This window comes from Diospyros lotus, chromosome 3 (genome assembly GCF_014633365.1).
Source record: "Diospyros lotus cultivar Yz01 chromosome 3, ASM1463336v1, whole genome shotgun sequence".
In the NCBI taxonomy this organism is placed as follows: Eukaryota; Viridiplantae; Streptophyta; class Magnoliopsida; order Ericales; family Ebenaceae; genus Diospyros; species Diospyros lotus.
The window spans coordinates 15,697,327-15,705,198 of NC_068340.1; positions in this window are offsets into that span (position 1 = coordinate 15,697,327).

Below are 7,872 nucleotides of genomic sequence, written 5' to 3' on the forward strand. Positions count from 1 at the left end.
GTAAGCCTAACTTAGAGCTTTCATGTCACGCATGAGAGTTACTAGAACTAGAAACGCTATCATACCCAAACCCGGATGATTAATTTAGTTGTTTTGTGTATTAATTGTAATTGAATTTATGGTAGTTTCTTAAATTAGAATCCCGCATATCATGTATGGGGATTGCTTAAACTAGAGCTATCATTATCTTTAATTGCATTTAATAACAAATCCTCATATCTGAAATTAAATTAATGTTGCTAATCTTTTATGCTAATATTTGGGAATCAACGAGTTGGCACTGAAATTGTCTTAACTCAAGTACTTTCCAATTTCATATTCTCACGTTTAGTATTTATTTCAACTTCTGTCTTGCTTTATTTTCTAGTATTTGTTATCTAAAAAAATCATAAAAAAATCATGTTATCAATCCATCTAAATGCGTGTGCGTGTGTGTGACATTTTTTTTTCTTTTACCATAAATAAATCTCTCAGTGGACGACCTGGACTTATCCAGAAAGTATAAATTTAAATTTGAACTACAACTGCACTCGTACACTGACGAGTATAAACCTCTCGCCTAAATAAATAAATAAAATATAAAATTTTTATTGTGTTTTGTTTTGTGTTTTAATTGCAGGGTGAGAGTGCAGTCAATTGTCTTTAAACATATTTTCTTGTTTTAATCTTTTATGTATCAAAAGCTTATATTTGAATTTTCATATCTTGATAAATATATTTCTCTCTTATGCAAAAAGTAAAATTTATTTTGAATTAAAGGTGAATTGCTTTCAAACATATTTTCTTATTTTAATCATTTATATCTCAAAAACTTAATTTAAATTTTCATATCTTGATATATGTATTTTTTTCTCATGCAAAAAGTAAATTTATATTGAATTAAGGGAGAATTATTTTTAAACAGGTTTCCCTGTTTTAATCATTTATATCTCAAAAACTTATATTTGAATTTTCAAATCTTGATTTCTCATGCAAAAAGTAAATTTATTTTAAATTAAAGGTAACTAATCTTTCGACATATTTTCTTGTTTTGTTTCTTGTTGTTTGAGAAAACCTAAATAATTTTTGAATTTCAAACTTCATATTAACTTTTTTTTAATGGTTAGTTTGTTTGGAATATGTATATATATAGGGTAAGTATGGAGGTTCAAGAACTAGAACAAACTTGATAGAGCATTCAAACAAGAGTGAGAAGGTTTGAAGTGCTAGAACTGTGTTGTCTGGTAGAATTCTCAACCGTTGGTGACTTATTTGTAATTGTCTCTAGTTGTAAGTTTGTTGTTTTTACTCACTTGTTCTGTGAGGGGATTATATTTGCTAGTAGTATGCTAGTGGTTCTTATTTAGGTAAGGGATTGTATGTTAGTTTTAACTCTAATTAAAAACTAGTGTTGATTCTTCTTAGTGGAATCTCAAACTAAGTCTTGAGAGAGAGGATTAGGCTCTTTAGAGTCGAACCTCTATAAATTTCTCTTATTCTTTATGGTTGTATGATTTTATTATTATCAATCATACTGCAATTATCACATATTAATATCACAAATTTAAGAGTTTTTAAAAGAGTTAAAATTATAATTAATTTTTAAAAAACCCAATTCACCCCTCTCCAGGGTATTTTTCTAGGCAGCAGTTGTTAAGACAAAAATGTCCCCTCTAAGGCTCCAATTTTTTTGTCCATCTTCCAGGTTGTTGTTGAAGGGACAATATTTCTCCATGGTCATGGCTTGGAGGAGGTTTATAGTCAACACCCATTCCTCAATTAAAAGGTGAAAGAGTAGGTATTTCTGCACCATCACTAGGTAGGGTTAGTTCATCTTCCCAACTTTTTAAAGGAAGGGGAAGGTCATTGTTCTTTCCTTTAAGTTAACTAAGGAGGAAAATATGACTAAAGAAATTAGCTGAGCTCGAGCATGTTAGCGCTTGGAGACTAGCCTGAGATCGCTATTTAATGTTGAATGGAATCTCTCCATTAAAGTGCTTGGAGTTAGGTTCAAGCCTAAGTCATTTTCCTCTTAACTTGTTTATTTTTTTCTTTTTTTTCTTGCTAATTAACATTTTATGGCTTAGCTAACATTTATTCATTTTTTTGCAATAACAGAAAAGATGTTTGATAAAGTGTGGATCCTCAAGGACAAGATGACTAGTAAAAAGGCTAAAAAGGTAGATCGCAAGAAACATCGTGATGATCCTCTAGAGGAAACACCCTCGAGTAAGAAAGTATCTGTAATATCCCAAGAGTCCAGAGAAAGGTAATATATATTGAAGATAAATAAAAAAAAAAATAACACTAGCTAGATACTTTTTGAGTTAAATGTAGGTAAAGAACTCTCAGATTAAGCGTGATTAAGCTTGGAAAGCTCAAGGATGGGCGACCACTGGGAAGTTCACGTAGGCTCATCAGGGTAAGTTATTCTAGTCCTTCCTATCGATCGATGCAGGATGTTACAGGTGGTATCAGAGTCGACCCTTGGAGAAAGCGGTTCGATGAGGGCGGGGAGTGGCGTCGAGGCTCGAGGGCTTGTACAAAGAGTGGCTTCTGGTAGACTTCTAGGATGGCAGCCTCCAAATGAGAGAATGTAATACCCCAAGAGGGGATATTACATTCTCAAGGGGGGACAATGTAATACCCCAAGAGCCTAGATAATCATGACAACGACATCATGTGCTCAAGGGGGGATAATGTAATACCCCAAGAGCCCAGATAATGGTAATATATATCAAGAATAAGTAAGGAAGGAAATAACACCGGCTTGATACCTTTTGGACTGAATGTAGATAAAGAACTCTCAGATTAAGCGTACTTGAGCTGGGGAAGTTTAAGGATGGGTGACCCTTGGGAAGTTCGCGTATGCCCATCAAGGTAAATTGTTCAGGTCATTCCTATCGCTCGATGCGAGATGTTATAATATGCTTGGGGCCTCCTTCTCAACCTTCCCCCTAAGCTACTCAAGTTTATCCCATTACCCCTGCTACTACCAATCTGAAGAAGAAATGTAAGGAAGTTTAACCTCAAGGGAAAACGAGCAAAGAGAAATCACGGGGCCTCGTCTACATCCCCAAGTGGATTGTTTAGGAGAAAGACAAACTTAAAGAGAGGGAACTAGCTCGAAAGCTAATCCAATGTTCATCCTTTCTAGGGATGTGGTAATCTTCTTGTTGGGATCTCATATGGGTGTGTAGGGTTTTAAAACTTTTCACATCTCATGTATGTAGTAGAAATATATACACAAAACCATATGAAGTTTGGGTGTTTTAAGAATGTGCAACATCCATTCAATGAAACTAAACTACACTACAAGAAAAAATGTATTTTAGCGATGGAATTATTCCGTCGCTAATTTTTTTAAATATTTTTTAAATTTAGTGATGGAATTAGCGATGAAAAAACTGTCACTAAATTTAGCAACGGAATTAACGATGAAAATCCAGTCTCTAAAAAATATAAATAAATAAATAAACAATTAAAATTTAGCTACAGGAAAACCCCGTCGCTAAAAAATTAAAATAAATTAAATTAAATTAAATAATTCAAATTTAGCGACGGGGTCAACTCGTCACGAAAAAAATAAAAACATTAAATTAAAAAATTAAAATTTAGCGACGGGGCCAATCCCGTCGCTAAAAAATAAAATAAATAATTAAAATTTAGCGATGGGCAAAACTCCGTCACTAAAAAATTAAAAAAAATAAATTAATTAAAATTTAGCAATGGGATTAACCCGTCGCTAAAAAATAAATAAATAAATTAATTAATTAAAATTTAGCGACGGGACCAATCCCGTCACTAAATAATAATAATAATAATAATAAAATAAAATTTAGCGACGAGGCCAATCCCGTCGCTAAAAATAAAAAATAAATAAATAAAGAAATAAAATTTAGCGATGGGAAAAATCGCGTAGCTAAAAAATAAAATAAATAAATTAAAATTTAGCGACGGGCTCAAACCTGTCTCTAAAAAATAAAAAAATTAAATTAAAAAAATTAAAATTTAGCGACGGGGGCAACCCATTGCTAAAAATAAAAGATAAATAAATAAAGAAATAAAATTTAGCCATGGGAAAAACCCCGTCGCTAAAAAATAAAAAATAAATAAATAAATTTAAATTTAAATTTAAATTTAGCGACGAGTGCTCCGGTTGCTAAAAAATAAAAATAAGAAATAAAAAGAAATTAAAATATAGCGACGGATGATCCCGTTGCTAAAAAAATAAAAGAAATTAAGTAAAAATTAAAAATTTTACATTTAAACATATCATAATAATTTTTACTAACATTAATATTAGCAAAAATTAAATTAATAATTTTTTAATATATTACAAATTAAAATTAAAATAAAAACATAATTTTTCATTGCTAATATAATAATTAATAAAGTTTTATTTGAATTAATAATGAAATAAAATTAAAATTAATATTATTAAATAAGTTTAAGAAATTTTGGCGTATAAATATAATTTTAAAATATTTGGAAGAGAATACTATAAATATATTTTATGTATAATAATAAAGAAGAAGGCTTCCAGATCGGCCGGCTCGAGCACGAAACTTGGTTATGAGAGGTTGGGGGTTCGAATCCGGTAGAAAGCTTGAGAATAATAGTAGAAGAGTAATATCCCAGCGTTGCCACGTGGCGAGCAGAGACACAGCCACGTGGCGCACATGAGGGGAAGTTGCGGGACCTCACGCATGTTGAATTTTGAATTTTAGGGTTGAATTTAGTGACGAAATTAGCCCCCGTCGCCAAAAAATAAAAAAATTAAATAGAAAAAATTAAAATTTAATGATGGGTCAGTCCCGTAGCTAAAAAATAAAAAAATTTAATAAAAAAAAATTAAATTTAGTGACATGTTCACACCTATCGCTAAAAAATAAAAAAATTAAAATTTAGCGACGAGGTCAACCCGTCGCTAAAAAATAAAAATAAAAAAATGAAAATTTAGTGACGGGCTAAACCCCGTCGCTAAAAAAGTAAAAAAAAATTAAATAAAAAAAATAAAATTTAGCGACGGGCTCAACCCCGTCACTAAAAATTAAAAAAAAATAATTCAAATTTAGCAACAGGTCAACCCCATCGCTAATTCCGTCGTTAATCAGCGACGGGTACAACCCTCGTCGCTGATTCCGTCACTAAAAAATACCCGTCGCTAAATTTCAGCGACGCTCTTTTTAGCGATGAAAAGGTATCCGTCACTAAATCCGTCGCTAAAAAATTTAGTGACGAAATTTTTCGTTGCTAAAACACTGATTTTTTGTAGTGCTATTCAGTAAATGGTTACCTCTTGAAGAACTAGTGTTTGATGTAAAAGAATTTTCATAAACTAACCTTATCTTCCTCAAAGCCTATTTGGTCCAAACCAAGTTAGCTTCCAAAATCCCTTGAAACTCTCTTTAGTGCTAGTTGGAAACAGCAAGGCTATGTATAGGCTTGTACCTCTTCTTGGTTTCAAAAACCAAAGCTAAATTCTTAAGAAATTTTAGAGAAATAAGAAGAATAACAAGAAGAAAGAGTAGTCAAGAAAAAGGAAGAACAATCTATAAACTTCCATAATATTTCAGCCAATTTCTTCTTCTTCTTTAATTTCTCAATTTTATATGCTAAAATTGAAGGATAATTAATGATTTCTAGGATAATCCATTTCAAATCCATGCAAACTTAGAGATTGACAAATGGCATGAGAGTTGGTGGATATTCCATTGACTCTTGAACCTTTAGTATTCATCGAGTAGTCGACAATTTTTCAAAAGCTGAAAAACTGTAGACAATTCATGAAATGAGTTGACAGTTTGGTGTTTCAAGGTCCTTACTGAATTGCATACAAATCTGTCACTAACTCTTAATGACTATTGAACCTTCCATGAACTCTTAATAACATCAAGAACATGACACAAGCCCTACAATTCTTATTTTGATCACTTTGCTTGTGGGTGTGTGATTTTCTAGGTTTATCGCCAAGTAGCAATTAAGAAACATCAAACTTCTTTGATGTCAATAGACTCTTCAATTTATTATGAGAATCTCTTCATTTTCTCACAACACCCTAACGATCTTGATTGAGATCTAATAGCATATGAAGATAATCTAAATGGCAATGAAGTCAATTTAGAATTAACTTATTTTTGTTGACGATTACCATACAATTCAATTCTTCTATTATTAATATCCTGATCAAGTGAGAACTATAGACTAATCAAACTCACTAACTCAGTACTATGCAATATATCTTAGTTGGTGTGATAAGATGACGCTAAAAATGTTTTTTCAATCATTGATGCCTTAGCCAAGAACTTTTCTTATCACAAACTAATAGAAGATCACATAGGACGTTCGCCTTATGTTGGAGGTAATGGATCCTATCTAGCAAACGCCTACCGCTACATACTAGTCAAATGAGACCACACATTGAACTTTCCCACCTTCCAATTGGATGAATCTGTATCACTAGCAAATCTCACATACAAATACACAAGATAACCATGTTGCTTCAAGTTATAGGATTAATTACACAATCACAACTGATAACAAATCATTAACCTTCTCAGCCATGTGATTTGTTAACAATATCACATTTGGGTGCATTGTTCAACTAACAACCACCCACACATTTACTATAAGTATCTCATACTTCATGGCATGTGACTCACCACCATTTATTATTAGTATCTCATACCAAACAAAGTAGTAAACATGTGTACTAGTTTATACTTGCTTGATTAAAGTCCCTCATCTAAGGAAGCTAAGGACTAGAAACAATCTAAGATTTCTCATACTAAAAAATCTCGTTCTCATATTCACAACAACTTAAGAATGAGATCATTAATAAGAAATTTAGGACTCATTTAGACAAAATTGGAGAATTATAAATAAAGATAAATTGTCATTTTATTACATATAAAAGCACATTAAAATGCCCATTTAGATGTCATCTAAATCTAGCATTAGGGTATATCACTGATATTTCCTTGTGAGAGTGATGTTTTTTTTGAGACTTCCATCACTCTTTTTGGGAATGATGTTGGTCATTCCTCCTTGAGCGCCAATACATTGAGAGTGCTCGACTTCTTGGGGAGGGCTTTTGCCTTCTTGTTGCTTAAGAAAGTTGGTCATTGGTTCAATTAGGTGTCAAACTTGGTTTTCAAACTAGGCCACACAATCTGGAGGGGGTAAGTTTCTCCCCATATTTTCTAGATTTGTTGTGTTGTGATAGGTAATAGAGATTCGAGCCTCGATATGGTTAGGGTTATCTTGGTCATGCCTAGTTAGTGTATAAAAGGTATCTAAAAAGGAGGCATATTGTGTAAAGAGGTTGAGCTAAGCAAAGGTGTAATGCCCCGTTCTTCTCGAAGCGTTTCTTATCCCGACGTTTATTAGCTAATAGTTACTTTATCAATTATACCTCATATATATATTATTTATTTTTTTTTATTCTCTTCATTGGGGTAAACCATAGCTAATAGCGAAAACATGATAGATCATAACCTAATACTTAACAAGCTTATAACATCAAAATGGTAGATTCATATACATAACAAAATCATAACATCATTCTCAAACGTATTAGTGTTTAAACATAATCATGATCATCCTTTGATATTACATGCCGAAAATATCATAATCAACATCATGGATAGCATAGAAGGACATAAACATGACATGTTATTTGCATAACCAATACATTTACGCACTTCAACGAGTGCCATCACATGCCTTCATTTCTTCTATGACTTCCATCTGGAACATTAAATATTTGATTAGTGGTTAATTTTGTAAAAATTTTGTTATAATTATACCCTTCTTTCGATCTTAAATATGGTTTAAATTAGATATTAATATATATTTTATGGTTATATGTAAATTTAAATTGAAAGATGA